The following is a 17505-nucleotide window of genomic DNA, read 5'->3' as shown; positions in this document are numbered from 1 at the left end:
CCCCTCGAGCCACTGCAGATCCTGATCCGAGCGGTGGCAGCAACCTAGCTGCTCGCACGGGGGGCAGTACATCTGTGTGGCCTAAACATGCTATATGAACTGGCAGTCTCTCCGGACTTGTCTTCCATCAAGCTTATCTATAGTATGTCAGTGGTCAACAATTGAAAATGGAGCTTCCAGCACTGGATCTTGATGCTTTGCATGCCTTAGTGCATTCAGCATAGCAGAACATTCCTCAGACAATCATAAGTAACGTCCACTGAAAACATGACAAGGCATGTCAGTCCATGTCCTTCTGCATGTGGTGCTCATACTCGATACTGAATAAATTGAGATGTTTTGAAAATTTTGTTGCTAGTATGGCACCCCAGTGGTCTGATTACCACAGTAGTGTTGCCCCACAAGGGTTATTACTAAGCCTGGAAGGAAGAGGTGGAGTCTCTTGGCCAGTAGTACCTACATTCAACACAGTTCCTACTCCGGACCAGCAGAGGGAGTTCTAAACCTGGTGTTCTGGGAAGTTTCCCAGAAGCTCTGACCAGGGGGAGGAGTTAGAGGAGTGACTGTTGGAAGCTGACCATTGAAGAGAGAGGAGCTCAAGTGAGGAGCTGGAGTAGTGCGGACAAACGAGCTGGGGTAAGATAGCTGAGCCCAGAAAAGCAAGGTCTGCAGAGAGGCACAGGAGGAAGATTCTGGAGAGTGGAGCTGAATCGGCTCACCTCAGAAGAAATGCTAAAGACCGGACATCGGAGTCCATGGTTGCCCGGGGTACTGGAGTCCTGGTAACCAAATCCGAAGGGCAAGAGGACTGCAAGTCTCCTGGCCCCACAAAAACCCAAAGATACAGCCACACATTGGGGACTCGGAGCTGCTGCCAGCAGAGCGGCACCTGAGAAGGCCTGCACAGCCTACCATATGGGTAAAGGGTAGTACCACAAGTCCCAGCAGAGAGGGCCTCCATTTGACTAACGCAGCGGGGTCCTGTAGGAGAGCAGAAGAGCATAGTGAGAAGGCCTTAATACTCATCTGGCCAGGGAGATACCCCCATCTGCTTCCAGGCCAACCGGCTCGTTACCATCACCTGTACCAGTCTTCCTGGACTTCACCGGTTGTTGCGGAGTAAAAGTAAGGAGGTAAACAAACTGCTGTCTTTGTCCATTATTGTCCGTAACCCGACCCTGCATCTTGAAGTCCACCGGGTTCCCAAAACAGACTTTCCAACATCTGCCCCGGGGTCCTGCTCCACCTGTTGGGAGTAAGAACACCTCAGCTGCGCCATCACCACCAGCCCCGGGGAACACGCAGCACAGTGGCAGCCCACATAGCTGCACAACCACAGCTGGCGTCACAAACTTTATTTTATTGTAAATATAACTCCCATCATCATCCCTTTTATTGAAGAAAGACACCGCCAGGCTCACGGACCCGGGCCCCGCCACCGCTGACATCCCCTGACTAATCCGTCCCGGTTCCGGGTATCGCCTAAGGCCCTGGGGCTGGGCGTGACACTATTATATCATCATTTGCATATTATTAAGTTATCTATCCATCCTGTCATTTTCATAATTCCACGTCTTTTCCTTCTTGATGTTGCAATGTCAAGAAGCACGATGTCACAAGTTTCCAAAAATCTTCCTAACAACCCATTAGTCTGACTCAACTCTATTTTACATTTTATGTTATTTGTTTAAATTTAATTAATTTTTATGTCAGTGTATTTGGATTATGTATTTTAAATAACTTGCATACTTGTATATTTGCTTTTACAGTATTTATAGTATATCAAAATATAGAGATAGTGAGTGAATCAGCATGGGAGTAATATGTGTTTTACAGTTCTAGTGCTAGTGAATCCGTGAGTAATTTTGCAAATTCCAGAGGAAGTTTAAAAAGAGTGACTGGAGGAGAAAATATGACTCACTATTGAAAAGGTTTCTATTGAAAAAGTTTTGAAACACGTCTAGTGTGTTGGATGACAATGTATAATCCTGAAGCTTTAAGGATTTTGGATGACGTATCACATTAGTAACCCTTCATTGCTATTATTTGTCGAGAACATACAGTATGGCTACTCACCAGCAATTTACCATAAGGACAAACAAAAAGCTTAAATCTTTCTATGAAGTAAAAAGTAGTAATTATAGTAAGTTGTTCCAAAACTGTATATGATGATGGTTAATCCAACACCTTCAATATTAATTTTGTATTAAAATATTCAACGATGATGCAATGGAATTAAACTCCTCTGGATCTGATGTTTGGTATATTTTTCATTTTTCCCTTTATTACACATTTTTTGATGCTTTTAGTGCTTTTTTTTATAACTAGAAAGTAGATATTACAAGTGCCAGTATTTGATCATTGATATTTTTGATCTGATATTTTGAGCCAAAAGAAGCAGTTTGCGTAGAGCTGGATTGTTGCCATTTATCCTTATTTTCATTACAAAAATGTAATTTTTTCTGCTTGATATAAGGAATCAAGCTTAATGCCCACAGGCAGAATAATAGCCTAGATTGACAAACCTGTTTAACAGATCTGCACTAAGTAAAATTTCAAAATAATAGCCATACCTTAATATATTAATACATCATTGCTGTTAAGTATTTCACAAATTGTTTTGCCTTGTTGGCTTTATTCCTAAAGAGCTTAAATACAGTAAAAGTCAGTTTGAAAAATAATATGTGGCATATGTTGTGAATTAGACCTCAATGCCCTTGTAGTAATGAGACACCTCATCTGAATACATTAAGTAATTGTTTGATAAAGAACTCCAATAACATTTATTTCACTTAGTGTCACTGTTACTCTACAGAGACAAAAAGGAAACCTTTACAACAAAATAATACAATAGTTTGGCACCATTACAAAATGACTATTCTTTCACACTTGGCCAGTCCCTCTTTGCTGTATTCAATCTTTGAGACAGTGATGAATTAAGAGACTGAAGCAAGGAAGATGCTAATGGTGTGGGTAGGAAAGCTATGTTTAACACAACTTAAATTAATGTTGTGGTCGTGGAAAGATTCAGATCCTGACTTCTTAGGATAGAGTAGCACATAATGTGACTGGACGGATGGCTTCATATGCCTATGAGACTATAAAAACCTCTTGCAGCTTACATTGGTTTGTCCTTTTGGATAAACACCAAAAACCAAATGGAAAAGTGTGGCCTTTTAACATCACAGAATACTACTGTTGCCCCTCCTATAATAGGGTATACCTATAAAAGTAAACTAGAACAACTAGACAAAATCACATGAAAAATAACTTAGACTAGTCAAGACAATAACTAAAAATAAAAAAGCAGCACAAAAATTAGAAATATTTTCAACTAATTGACAACCCATAAAACAGATCAGAGCCACAGTAGATTTGCAAATAATAGTAATATTTATTTGGTACAAAAAATGCTAAAAATACACTTTATACATAAGGTCCATCACATGGGATAAAAGGGAAATGTCGCACTACATTGGGGTGGAGAGGACAAAGTGACATAGACACATTGCAGTCACACGGCTCAAGAACTGCAACAGTATAACCAAATATATCACATATATAGAGGGAGTGTGCACAAGTTAAATAGCCATGCTTAAATACAAAAACCTCTAATGAAGATACTCAATAGGTGTATAAATCTGAGTAAATATTACCCATCAAATCTAACTATAAGCTGGCACAAACTCCATACTATATTTCACATAAGCTTTTAGTTTTGTACCTGTGGCCATGTGTATGTCTCACTGCAGAGGTCCCCTCAGCTGCCCCACCACAGCACGCGTTTCACCGCTACTTCATTGACAACCCAGTTAAGCTGCTGATAAACCTTAACCACTGAAAAGATCACAACAAATCTGGCATGACTGCAAAGCAAAAAACAAATAAAAACAAAGCTGTAGCAACATCCTGTGGCTTCTAATATATATGCAAATGTGTCATTTTTCTTGTTATTTTAACCTTATAACGCCTCAATGATGGATATATCCTTCATGGCGCAGGTCGGGATGTGTGGAATGGGCTCAGGAGGTTCATATGCAGCAGATGCCGTCTAAATTAAATAGCAGGCATCTGTTTCTAACAACTAGCTGAGCGCTGCCTGCTAGTGTTAACTATTTAGATGTCGTTGTCAAACTGACTAGCCAGGAAAGGATGGGTTATCATGGCAGCTTTCTTGACAGCTGGGCGGTCTGCTGAAGGCCTCCGTCATTGCTTACTTGGCAATACTGACAGATGATTACAGGATCAGCTCCCCTGATGGACTTAAAAATGACAGTAAAAAATAATAAAAAAAGTTTTTAAACATCTAAAACATTTTTATTATTCCTCTTTTTTACCCTTTAAAGTTAAGAAAATTAAAAAAAAAATACATGAAAAGTATGATCTATAAAACTATAGGATCAGTTAACTTGCAGTAAACACTGTATAAAGAGTAAAAATTGAACTGCCAGAATTGTGGTTTTTCTAGCACCACACTTCCCTAAAATAATATATTCGTATATATATACTGTACCCAGAGGCATAGCTAGGGGTTCAGCTCAGAGGGGGTCGAAACTTGCGAGTGGGCCCCTAACCAGGTAACCATATTTACCGTATAACTATGGTGTCGCAGCCTAATAGCTTGTGTAGACAACCATATTTTTGGTCCAAGTGTGATGCAACAAAATGTTGGATCGCATTCGGACCAATGTTATCCAATGAGGCAGTGCACATGTTTGATTTTGTGCTCGGACCGAGTGGTCTGAAAAATAAAAAACAAATTGCAGCATCCATGCGCAGACTGGTACGTTTAAGTGTAGCGGTAGGGCCGTAGTTGGCACTCATGCTGTTCTAAGCACTTAAATTGATCACGTACCCTACCAATAAATCAGACTAAAGCCTCATGCAGATGTGGCTAGAAGTATGCCAATCGTACTGTTGTGGTCACATGACGGCCCGCTCTCACCACCGTCACTGGAAAACCATGACAGTGCACTGTGTGCATGCTATGAGGATTGACTGCAGTCACAGGCCATTAAACAGCTGCCAATCGGCTTCATATAACCAAATGGTTGACTATCATTTAAAGGGAGTCTGTCACCAGGTTTTTGCCCTCTAATCTGAGAGCAGGATAACATAGGGGCAGAGATCCTGATTCCAGCGATGTGTCACTTACTAACTTGCTCAGTGTAGTTTTGATAATCTACTGCTGATTTATCAGTGATTTTATCATTACAGGACTACTTGGCGTACTGCAGGTAGTCCAGCATATTCATGAGTTCTGTATAACTGCTAGATCTGCAGCAGAGAAAACATTGATTTTATCAAATTGACAGCAAACAGCTCAGTAAGTGACACATCACTGGAATCAGGGTCTCTGTCTCTACATTATGCTGCTCTCAGATGGGGGAGCAAAAACCTGCTGACAGATTCCCTTTAAATGCAGCAATTGTCCAGTATAAATGCTCCCTTAGATCCAGGTACCGTATTGGTGACGTCTCTGATTGGCTTTGTCTCACTCCATTCTTCTTCATCTGATCCAGACAACATGATGACTTTGGACGTACACAGCTTCTTTACGCAGACTTCCATTTTCTCTGGTTTTCCACAACATATCCCAACATAATTCCCTAAAAATATGAGTGTCATTATTATATCTAAATAAAACATAGTCGCACATACTGTGCACTAAATAACCCTTATACTGTGCATTTGAAAAAATATTTTCCCCCTACTATGCTCTCTGATCAAAAAGTAACCCCTTCAGTGTCTCCCTAATCATAGATGGCCTCCACATTGTGCCTCTCATATACTACAACCACTGCACCATCAATCCACCATGAATTATGGCCGCCACACTGTCTTTATGAAAAATATCTGTAAAACCATCGCCCATCATTAACCATGTCCATACAAAATAATGCACCTGTGATATGAACAATGGCCTCCACATTGTCCACTCTGCTGTCTTTTCACACCGTACAGCCTTCACAATGTTCCCTCACATTGTCCCTCGTATACTGCATTTCTCATGCTGTGCCCTCACACTGTCCTTACTGCCTCCCATAATGTGCTGTCACTATCTACTGAGTGAATGCTCCTATTCCCCTTCCCACACTTTACAATAAAAGTTCCTCGCATCTACAGCTCTATGATGGAGCATTTAACTTCTCCCTCATCTTTACCTCCTTTGTGGTGCTATATCTCACACACCCTGCACCCCCATATCCCACACACATTCTGCACCCACATATCACACACACATCCTGCACCCCCATATCCCACACACATTCTGCACTCCCATATCCCACACTGCACCCCATATCCCACAAACCCTTCACCCCAGCCTGTATCCCCATATCCCACAGACCCTGCACCTCATATCCCACACACTCTGCATCCCTATATCTCACACAGCCTGTATCCCAACTTACCCTGCTCTCAAACACCCTGAACCCGCATATTCCACACACCCTGCATTCAGGGCCGGTGTCAGAATCCGACACACCCGGGGAAATGCTGGGGCCCTCGACAGCTGGGGGGGCCAACTAGCCGTCGTCAGTCCTGCAGGCCCTGGGCTGAGTTCCAGGTACTGCAGTGCTTGTGTTGGTAAACTATCCTGCATCCTGGATAGTACAGTTCTCGACTCTTTAATCCACACTGGCACGCAGCATTCACTGTTGAATGCTCCGTGCACCTCCTGCATTGAAGTTCATCTATGGGTCCCCACTCCTGAGCTGTATGTGCCCCCATTCCTGAGCTATATAGGCTCTCTCAGAGCAGTAAGCGTCACCTCTTGAGCTGTATGTGTCGCGGGCGGAGGGCGGAGGAGGGGACGCTGCGCTCTCCCACTGCTCGGGTCCGGCCGCTGCTGCTGCTGCGGCTGCTGCTCGGTGGTGGCTCGAGCGGTGGGCCGGATCCCGGGGACTCGAGCGGCGCTCCTCGCCCGTGAGTGAAAAGGGTGGGGGTTTGATTGTGGGGATTTGGATATTGTCTGTGACGCCACCCACGGTTGTGGTGATATTGGTGACACCACCGCTGCTCTAGATGGGGATCCCGGGAGCGGTGACAGGGAGCAGCTTTGATGTTAGTTCTCCCCTCAGTGGGTAGGGGGTTAGTTGTCCCGGGGCCCGGTGATGGGGTAGGGATGGATGACAGGCAGGTTACAGGGCCTGGTGAGGTGCAGGGTCGCGGGGGCAGCGCTGTGCCGCACGGCACGGTGGTACTCACTCAGCCAATGATGAGGACACAGTTCTCGGTAAAACACATGGCTGGACGGACGGGTCCCACAGACGGCTGCGGTGTTGTTTCTCCCGGCAGGTTGATGGTGACTGCCTTTCCCTGCACCTATGTACTGTAAACGGTTCCAATGGGATCCCACCGGTAACCCGCTCCCCAGCTTTGGATATGGGCTGGAGGAGCCCCTTTTGCCCGCAGGCGCTGGCCCTGGGAACTTTAGCCTTGGCGGTGACTGCGTTTCCCTCTCTCGGTTGGACGGTTGCCTTCTGTCGGGACTTGGCTGCTGGGAAACCCAGGAGGTTCCCTTCGCTAACGAATTTGGCAAATCCACGGCGACTCCTAGCCTTGCTGGGGTCCGTAAGCCCCTGCCAGATGGTGCTGGTTCTCTTTGCGTACCGGTCCGGTACCGCCGGGCCACCGCCCATCCACGGTCCTTACGGTAAACTCCAATAGGCCACTACTACTTTCCTTCCTCTCACTTTCACCTCCAAAACTAAACTCTCCTCAACTGTCTGCTTTTCCCGCCTCCAGGACTGTGTACTCCTTGGTGGGCGGGGCCAACCACATGGCCCACCCCCTGGTGTGAACATTAGCCCCTGGAGGAGGGCAACAAGGGTTTTAGTCTGACTTCGGTGTGCCTGACCGGGAGTGTGGGGTGTGTGGGTGTTGTTCTCTGTGGCCCCTGGCTTGTCCAGGGCGCCACATTCCCCCTTAGTAAAATGCAGACCATCCGCGGGCTGCCCGTCCATCACCGGTTTTATTTTCACAACTGGAAAAGATAAAACGGTAAACACATTACAATTAAAATAACATCTTCCCACATTGGGAGGTACTCTTACTTTAACGTTGCGTAACGGTTACGGCTTCCGCTCTCTCCCACCCAAGCAACCTGGCCCTGATGCTGCCCCTAAGCAAACAGGCAGCACCCCTTGACCCCAGTCCAGCACAAGTTGCCCGAGCGGGTTCTGTCCTTTTCAGGGGACCCACGTCCATGGGGAACCCCTGAAACCCCCAGAGGATCGCCACCGGTTACGGTAGTGGCGGGCTTGGGCCATCACTTCCCTCCAGGCCCATCCTCCAAATCAGCCTCTCCGGAGGCGGTAACGGTGAAAGCCACAACAACATTATTTACATGCCACAAGTTTGTGGTTGCCCTGCTAGTTCTCGGGCCTGTTCGTAGTAGTTTCTACGCATAAATTGAAAAGGGGGGTCCCAACAGGGGCCAGTTGCCGGCAACGACCAGTTCTAATCAAGCAGCAAATCAAGGCTTCAATCAGGTGACTCTCAGTTGATTATTCTTATCATTCTCTTAAACGGTACTCTGGTAGTCCCAACGGGGACAACTGCAACGGGACTCCGCTGCCATTATTCCGATTCTTCAGTGTTGGCTGGGGGAGGGGACGCAGTGGACACCCGGGCCTCCTGGCTGCCCCTCAGTTTGGCATCCAGCGCAAACCACCCCCTCTCCCCACAGTGCCGGGTGTACTGTACCAAGTCGCCCGGCATCAGGTTACGGCCTGGGTGCTCCTCCGGCAGGTGGGCACTAACATCCCGCCGGGCTATGAAGACTTCGGCCTCCAGGCCCGGTTCATATATGATAGGAAGCCATAGCCCCGGCGGATATCAAACCGCCTCACCTGCCCTTCATACAGGGGGCCCCGGATATGGAAGGTCGCTTGGCGGAGGCTCTCCTTCTCCCAGATCGTACGGGCCACCATCTCCGCCTTCTTCCTTTCCCTTTCCACGATCTCCGGGCCCAGCGGTGTCGGTTCCCTGTCCCAATACGGTGCTGCTGCGAGCTCCGGCGCACGGGTCGGGCCCCGCGAGACCTTCTGAACACTGCCCACCACTGGCAATCTGGGTGGAAGGTTCCACGGTGACTTGGCCTGGGGTGCTGCTTTGCAGCGGCAACCCGGCGCAACCTCAGCCGAGGTGTGGGGAATGGGCACAGGGGCTTTCCTCCATTGGGCCTTCTGCACGGAGCGGCCTGTCAGCTCCGGCTCGGGGGAAGTCTCTGTAAATGCCTCCAGCTCGGGCTTCTGGACTTTCCAGGGCAGCACTTCCGGTCAGCCACGGGCTCCGGCTACAGGTCGATCCGCCTGGGCGGACATGCAGGGTACTGCTACCGGTTGCAGGGGTAGCGGGCCTTGTGGCGGGGTCACGGCAGCCGATACGGGTAGCGAGGGAGGTAGCAGGGTGAGCGGGTTCAGACCGGGTCCTGCAGCCACGATGACCGACCCACTAGGGGTACCAGGGTGTGGGTCATTCACCCTCCCTTCCAAAGCTCCCTCCTCTTCGCGTCTCCGTACGGTCGCTATAACCTCCGCCATGTCGGCCTCCCACTCCTCCAAGAGGAGCTGCATCTTGACCTACAGCCGTTGTTGGAGCTGCGCGGTCTGGATCTCCACCCACGCTGCGGTTCCAGGCGCGGGGGCTACGGTGCTACGGGACGGCATATACATTTTGCTGGCGGCCTCTCCCAGGAACAAGATGGCCGCAGGTTCCTGGCATCCCTGCTTTTATAGCCGCAGGCTACATGCGGCCAGACGCCATCAGTCCCCCTTAGTCTCTTTCTGGCTCCTCCTCTACAGGGGCGGGGTTTTGGCCTTCGCGCCTCTACTACTCGAGGAGACACTCGAGCGGGAATTCTTCACGCCCAAGATGGCGGCTTCACAAATTTTTCGGCCGGACACCTCCGGCGGTCACACAAGACGCACTTCCACCAGTTAGTAGAACAGTAGGATCCTGTTCGTGACGCCAAGTTGTCGCGGGCGGAGGAGGGGACGCTGCGCTCTCCTACTGCTCGGGTCCGGCCGCTGCTGCTGCTGTGGCTGCTGCTCGGTGGTGGCTCGAGCGGTGGGCCGGATCCCGGGGACTCGAGCGGCGCTCCTCGCCCGTGAGTGAAAAGGATGGGGGTTTGATTGTGGGGATTTGGATATTGTCCGTGACGCCACCCACGGTTGTGGTGATATTGGTGACACCACCGCTGCTCTAGACGGGGATCCCGGGAGCGGTGACAGGGAGCAGCTTTGATGTTAGTTCTCCCCTCCGTGGGTAGGGGGTTGGTTGTCCTGGGGCCCGGTGATGGGGTAGGGATGGATGACAGGCAGGTTACAGTGCCTGGTGAGGTGCAGGGTCGCGGGGGCAGCGCTGTGCCGCACGGCACGGTGGTACTCACTCAGCCAATGATGAGGACACAGTTCTTGGTGAAACACACGACTGGACGGACGGGTCCCACAGACGGCTGCGGTGTTGTTTCTTCCGGCAGGTTGATGGTGACTGCCTTTCCCTGCACCTATGTACTGTAAACGGTTCCAATGGGTTCCCACCGGTAACCCGCTCCCCAGCTTTGGATATAGGCTGGAGGAGCCCCTTTTGCCCGCAGGCGCTGGCCCTGGGAACTTTAGCCTTGGCGGTGACTGTGTTTCCCTCTCTCGGTTGGACGGTTGCCTTCTGTCGGGACTTGGCTGCTGGGAAACCCAGGAGGTTCCCTTCGCTAACGAATTTGGCAAATTCACGGTGACTCCTAGCCTTGCCGGGGTCCGTGAGCCCCTGCCAGATGGTGCTGGCTTCTCTTTGCGTACCGGTCCGGTACCGCCGGGCCACCGCTCGTCCACGGTCCTTACGGTAAACTCCGATAGGCCACTCCTACAGATGGTCACCACCGTCTGCCAACCTTGCTGTACCGCCCGGGCCACACACCCGGACGCTGTCAGATAGTTGCTCCACTACTACTTTCCTTCCTCTCACTTTCACCTCCAAAACTAAATTCTCCTCAACTGTCTGCTTTTCCCGCCTCCAGGACTGTGTACTCCTCGGTGAGCGGGGCCAACCGCCTGGCCCACCCCCTGGTGTGAACATCAGCCTCTGGAGGAGGGCAACAAGGGTTTTAGTCTGACTTCGGTGTGCCTGACCGGGAGTGTGGGGTGTGTGGGTGTTGTTCTCTGTGGCCCCTGGCTTGTCCAGGGCACCACATTTGGGACTGCCAGAGCCGTATGTGCTGCCACCCCAGAGCCGTATGCGTTGGCCCCACAGAGCCGTATGCGCTGCCACCCCAGAGCTGTATGCCACCCACCCCAGTAATGTGTATGTCCCCCAGAGTTGTATACTACCCCAGTAACATATGTACCCTCAGGAATAAGTATGCACCTTAGTAACATGCATGCCCCCCAGTAATGTCTATGCCCCTAGCCCCTCTTGTCATTTATATACTGTAGCCCCCAGCCCCTTCTGTGATTTATATATGGCAGTCTGTGTGCACTGTGCGCGGCCATGTCTGTTAGTGACGACCATCACGCATTGCAGTACAGACACATGCCCTTGAGTAGCTGGACGGGAGACAAGCGGGGGAGGAAGCTTCTGCCGGCTTCCCCGTATTAATAATATCTCTAATGTGTCTGTGTGTGTGCACGCATGTATGATGTGTATATCTATGTGTGTCCGTGTGTATGACTGTGTCTGTTTATATGTATTTTCCTTATTTTCTCTTTAAATAACGTATTTTCGTTTTACAAGATGCACCGGATTATAAGACGCTCCCCAAATTTGGACTAAAAAAAAAAAAAGTGGTCCGTATTATAATCCGGTGGTATTTTACGAGGAAGGGGGGCTGGCAGAGGAGCAGGGGTCAAAGGAGACAGGGGCGGTAGTGGAGTACGGCGATGCTGTGAGTGGTACAGAGGGGGGCCCAGATACTCACTGTATAGCTGCTTTGTGCTGGGCTGCTCTGCTCGGCTCAGCATGGCTCTGCTCTGTGTGGGGCTGCTCTGCTTGCCGCAGCTCTGCTCTGTGCGGCTATGCTTTGCTTGCCGCAGCTCTGCTCTGTGCGGCTCTGCTTTGCTTGCCGTGGCTCTGCTCGCCACGGCTCTGCTCTGTGTGGGGCTATTCTGCTTGCCGTGGCTGTGCTCTGTGTGGGGCTGCTCTGATTGTGTAACGCCCCTGAGCTCATCAGGCCACTACCAGGTACTGCATCCTGTCAAAGATGCAGGGCCTACCCCCGGGGACCTGGAAGACCAGTGCTGGTAACAGAAAAACACATCATAATCCCAGTTTTCCCCCATCGACACAGACTGGTGACAGACTAGACTTGGACTCAATGGATGGCAACCCAGGGGTGGAGCTGATCCAGTCCACTAGAGAACGACCAGGTGGGAGGGGACAAGCACACAGTCAGTGAGAGTTAGTAAGTGGAAGTGAGAGGAGATGGATGAAACTGCTCTGACACGGGAGTGAAATGGAGACCTGAGGGCCCATGGGTGTGGTTGCCGGAGGAGTACGGCGAAGTACTCCCGGAACCATAGAACCAACGAGGCACAGAGCCCTAGGTCAGGCAAACGCTCCAGGCAGACCTGATAAAAATCTGCACAGTGAGGGGACCATCCAGGACCTCACTGACCTTAGAAGTCCACCTGGTGGGAGCACCAGCAGTAACGGGAGAGCCATGGACTGGAACTGAACACTGTCCCTACAGGGTTCACACTGCCGCCGTATGGACCAGAGACTGAGAGACAAACAGGAGGGGACCCCAAGATGCTCCAAGCCACGGGGATCCACCAACTTGAGAAAGGTGCAGGGGAAAGAAGCCACCAGGTCACCAACTGGCACTGGGACTAAGGGAACCAAAGGTGAAAACCAGCCTTCCTCTGGGACCGATTACCCCATAGCCCTGGGCGGCACAGTTTTTCTTGGCATTACGTTATAAACTCTATTGAATATTCCCCTGTATATAAACTCCTTTTTAAAAGCGATCCCAGGGTCATGGAACTGGGCAAGGCCACCCAGTGACACATCCCAGTAGCACACTGCCTGGGACCGAGTACCCCATAGCCCTAGGCGGCCCATTTACCGTGGCTCTGATCTATGCGGCGCTGCTATACCCTGTTCGTGGCTGCTCGGCGTGTGGCTGCTCTGAGCGGCGGGTGGTAAGGCACCGGCCATTCTGAAGATGTTGGTGGTGAGGGCTTTTTCAAATAATGGTGGCCAGAGTCCGCGCATTAGCAGATGATGGCTTGAGCTGAGAGCTCCATCTGCGCATGAGCCGTCTCTAGGCGCCATTATTTGAAGAAGCCCTCACCGCCAAAATCTTCAGAATGGCTGATGCCTTACTACCCGCCACACGAGCTGCGCAGAGCTGTGCTGCACAGAGCAGAGCCGTGCCAAGCAGAACAGCTCCACACAGAGCAGAGCCTCTCCGCACAGAACAGAGCCGCGCTGAGCAGAACAGCCCTGCACAGAGCAGGGCCGCTCCGCAGAGAGCTGCGCAGAACAGCCCTGCACAGAGCAGAGCCGCTCTGCATGGAGCTGAGCTGAGCAGAGCAGCCATGCACAGAGCAGAACTGCGGCAAACAGAATAGCCCCGTTCAGAGCGGCGCCGCACACAGCAAAGCTGCAGTGAGCAGAACGGCCCCACATAGAGCAGAGCTGCTCCTCACAGAGCAGAGCCACACAGAACAGCCCCACACAGAGCGGAGTTGCTCCGCACAGAGCAGAGCTGAGCCACACCGCACAGAGGAGAACCGCGGCGAGCAGAGATGCTTGTATGTGTACTTATCTGTGTATGTCTATGTGTGGATGTGGCCCACTGAGACTCTTTCGCCTGGGGCCCTGAAACCCTGGAGCTGGCCTGCCTGCATCCCTATGTATGTCACACAGCCTGTACTCCAACTTACCCCTCTCTCAAACACCCTGCACCCCTTCACACCATTTTGTCACAGTCTGCACCCCTCATATGGCACTCACTCTGCAACCACCTCTTCAATCATTACTGGTCACGCATTCCCATTCCCTTCAGGAATCAGTATCTCCTTGCTTTCTAATCGGCAAAATGGTAGCTCCTCCCACTCGGTCACATGGGCATGAGATCTTCCCAGGTCCTATCTACACCACTAGGATGTATTTTCGTCATCTGGACAATAGTTTCTGCTCTGCCCCTGTAGCACTCACAGGTTATAAACTCCTAGTGGGCCCCCTCTGAGCATGGGGCTTGGGGCAACTGCCCCTCTGCCCCTCCAGTAGCTACGCTACTAACTGCACCTCAAAATCATATCAACAAAACCATCAGTTCCCCATGCAAAAAAAAACAACCCAATGTACTCAGTATTAAATTTGAGTGCCACAGGCAGAAGATCCTACTCTTACACGACTAGGCATGGTATTAATATTATTATTATTTATTATTATAGCGCCATTTATTCCATGGCGCTTTACAAGTGAAAGAGGGTATACGTACAACAATTATTAACAGTACAAAACAGACTGGTATAGGAGGAGAGAGGACCCTGCCTGCGAGGGCTCACAGTCTACAGGGAATGGGTGATGGTACAATAGGTGAGGAGAGAGCTGCTGGCGCAGTGGTCTACTGGACTGAGGGCTATTGTAGGTTGTAGGCTTGTTGGAAGAGGTGGGTCTTGAGGTTCCTCTTGAAGCTTTCCACGGTAGGGGAGAGTCTGATGTGGTATTATTGAGGTTATTAATATTTTGTCTGAGGAACGATCAAGTTGAATGCATATGTTTAGTAGTTAATCTAAATCTGTGCAAATAGGACTTGGAATTTTTTGGTATAATGATCTGATAGAGCAAGAGTGTCAAACTCATTTTTATGGAGGGCCACATTAGCATTTTGGCTGCCTTCAAAGGGCCACTTGTAATTTTAAGGACTCATGCAGATCTCTATGCAAGATGATTCAAGCATGGATTGAATTTATTGAATGCACAAACTGGACAGGGGCTATATGAGATCTGCCTCTGGCTAGTAGGCTCTGCAAGAGCTGTCCTTGGGTTCTAGGGTTGTATGAGAGCTCACTGCGGGTAGGAGGGCTATTTAATAGCTGTCTCTGGGTAGTAGGGCTGTCCCTGAATACTAGGTCAAATCGAAAGTGACGCACATCCGGCGTCGCAGTCGATATCGCAACGTGCAAATCCTTTTTGATACGATGAACGAGCGCAAAAGCGTCGTTATCGTATCATCGCTGCAGCCTCCGACATTTCCATAATGCCGGTGGAGCGACAGGTGCGATGTAGTTCCTCGCTCCTGCGGCAGCACACATCGCTGTGTGTGAAGCCGCAGGAGCGAGGAACATCACCTTACCTGCCGCCCGGCTGCAATGAGAAGGACGGAGGTGGGCGGGATGTTTACATCCTGCTCATCCCCGCCCCTCCACTTCAATTGGCCGCCTGCCGTGTGACGTCACTGTGACGCCGCACGACCCGCCCCCTAAGGAAGGAGGCGGGTCGCCGGCCAGAGGGACGTCGCACGGCAGGTATGTGCGTGTAAAGCTGCCGTAGCGATAATAATCGCTACGGCAGCTTTCACTATATATCGAACGTGCGACGGGGGCGGGACTATCGCTGCAGCATCGGTAACACATTGTTACTGATGTCGCAGCGTGCAAAGCCCGCCTAAGTCCATCTAGTTCAACCCGTAGCCTAACATGTTGATCCAGAGGAAGGCAAAAAACCCCAATGTGGCAAACAAGTTCCAATGGGGAAAAAATTTCCTTCCTGACTCCACATCCGGCAATCAGACTGGTTCCCTCGATCAATACCCTGTCATAAAATCTAATATACATAACTGGTAATATTAAATTTTTCAAGAAAGGCATCCAGGCTCTGCTTAAATGTTAGTAGTGAATCACTCATTACAACATCATGTGGCAGAGAGTTCCATAGTCTCACTGCTCGTACAGTAAAGAATCCTCGTCTGTGATTATGATTAAACCTTCTTTCCTCAAGACGTAGCGGATGCCCCCGTGTTCCAGTCGCAGGCCTAGGTGTAAAAAGATCTTTGGAAAGGTCTCTGTACTGTCCCCTCATATATTTATACATTGTGATTAGATCCCCCCTAAGCCTTCGTTTTTCCAAACTAAATAACCCCAAGTTTAATAACCTGTCTTGGTATTGCAGCCCACCCATTCCTCTAATAATCTTGGTGGCTCTTCTCTGCACCCTCTCCAGTTCAGCTATGTCCTTCTTATATATCGGTGACCAGAATTGTACACAGTATTCTAAGTGCGGTCGCACTAGTGACTTGTACAGAGGTAGAACTATATTTTTTTCATGAACACATACCTCTTTTAATACATCCCATTATTTTATTAGCTCTGGCAGCAGTTGCCTGACACTGTCCACTAAAGTGAAGTTTACCATCCACCCATACACCCAAGTCTTTTTCTGTGTCTGTTTTACCCAGTGTTCTACAATTAAGTACATAATCATAAATGTTATTTCCTCTACCCAAGTGCATGACCTTACATTTATCTACATTAAACTTCAATTGCCACTTCTCAGCCCAATCCTCCAATTTACATAAATCTCCCTGTAATATAAAATTATCCTCCTCTGTATTGATTACCCTGCAGAGTTTAGTATCATCTGCAAATATTGAAATTCTACTCCGCATGCCCCCAACAAGGTCATTTATAAATATGTTGAAAAGAAGCGGGCCCAATACTGACCCCTGTGGTACCCCACTATGAACTGAGACCCAGTCCGAGTACGTACCATTAATAACCACCCTTTGTTTCCTATCACTGAGCCAGTTTTTAACCCAGTTACACATATTTTCCCCTATCCCCATTATTCTCATTTTATGTACCAACCTTTTGTGTGGCACCGTATCAAAAGCTTTTGAAAAGTCCATATACACAACATCCACTGCATTTCCCTGGTCCAGGCTTGAACTTACCTCTTCATAGAAGCTGATCAAATTAGTTTGACAGGATCGATCCCTCATAAACCCATGTTGATACTCTGTCATAAGGTTATTTTTCTTGAGATACTCCAGTATAGCATCTCTCAAGAAACCCTCAAGGATTTTACCAACCGTAGAGGTTAAACTTACCGGCCTATAATTTCCCGGCTCAGTTTTTGTCCCCTTTTTGAATATTGGCACATTTGCTATGCGCCAGTCCTGCGGTACCGACCCTGTTATTAAGGAATCTAAGAAGATTAAAAATAATGGTCTATCTATCACAGAACTCAATTCCTGTAGTACTCTGGGGTGTATGCCATCCGGGCCCGGAGATTTGTCAACCTTAGTGATTTCGAGGCGGCGGCGTACTTCCTGCTGGGTTAAGCAGGTAATATTCAAGGGTGAATTTATGGTATCACTGGTCATGTCATCTGCCATGGCATTTTCTTGTATAAAAACCGTAGAAAAAAAGTCATTCAGCAGGTTGGCTTTACCCTCATCCCCTTCCACCATTTCACCAAGACTATTTTTAAGGGGGCCAACACTATCACTTTTCAGTTTTTTACTGTTTATGTAGTTAAAGAATATTTTAGGATTAT

The sequence above is a fragment of the Anomaloglossus baeobatrachus genome, chromosome 1 (genome assembly GCF_048569485.1).
Source record: "Anomaloglossus baeobatrachus isolate aAnoBae1 chromosome 1, aAnoBae1.hap1, whole genome shotgun sequence".
NCBI lineage: Eukaryota > Metazoa > Chordata > Amphibia > Anura > Aromobatidae > Anomaloglossus > Anomaloglossus baeobatrachus.
Note: the sequence above shows the minus strand (reverse complement) of the source record.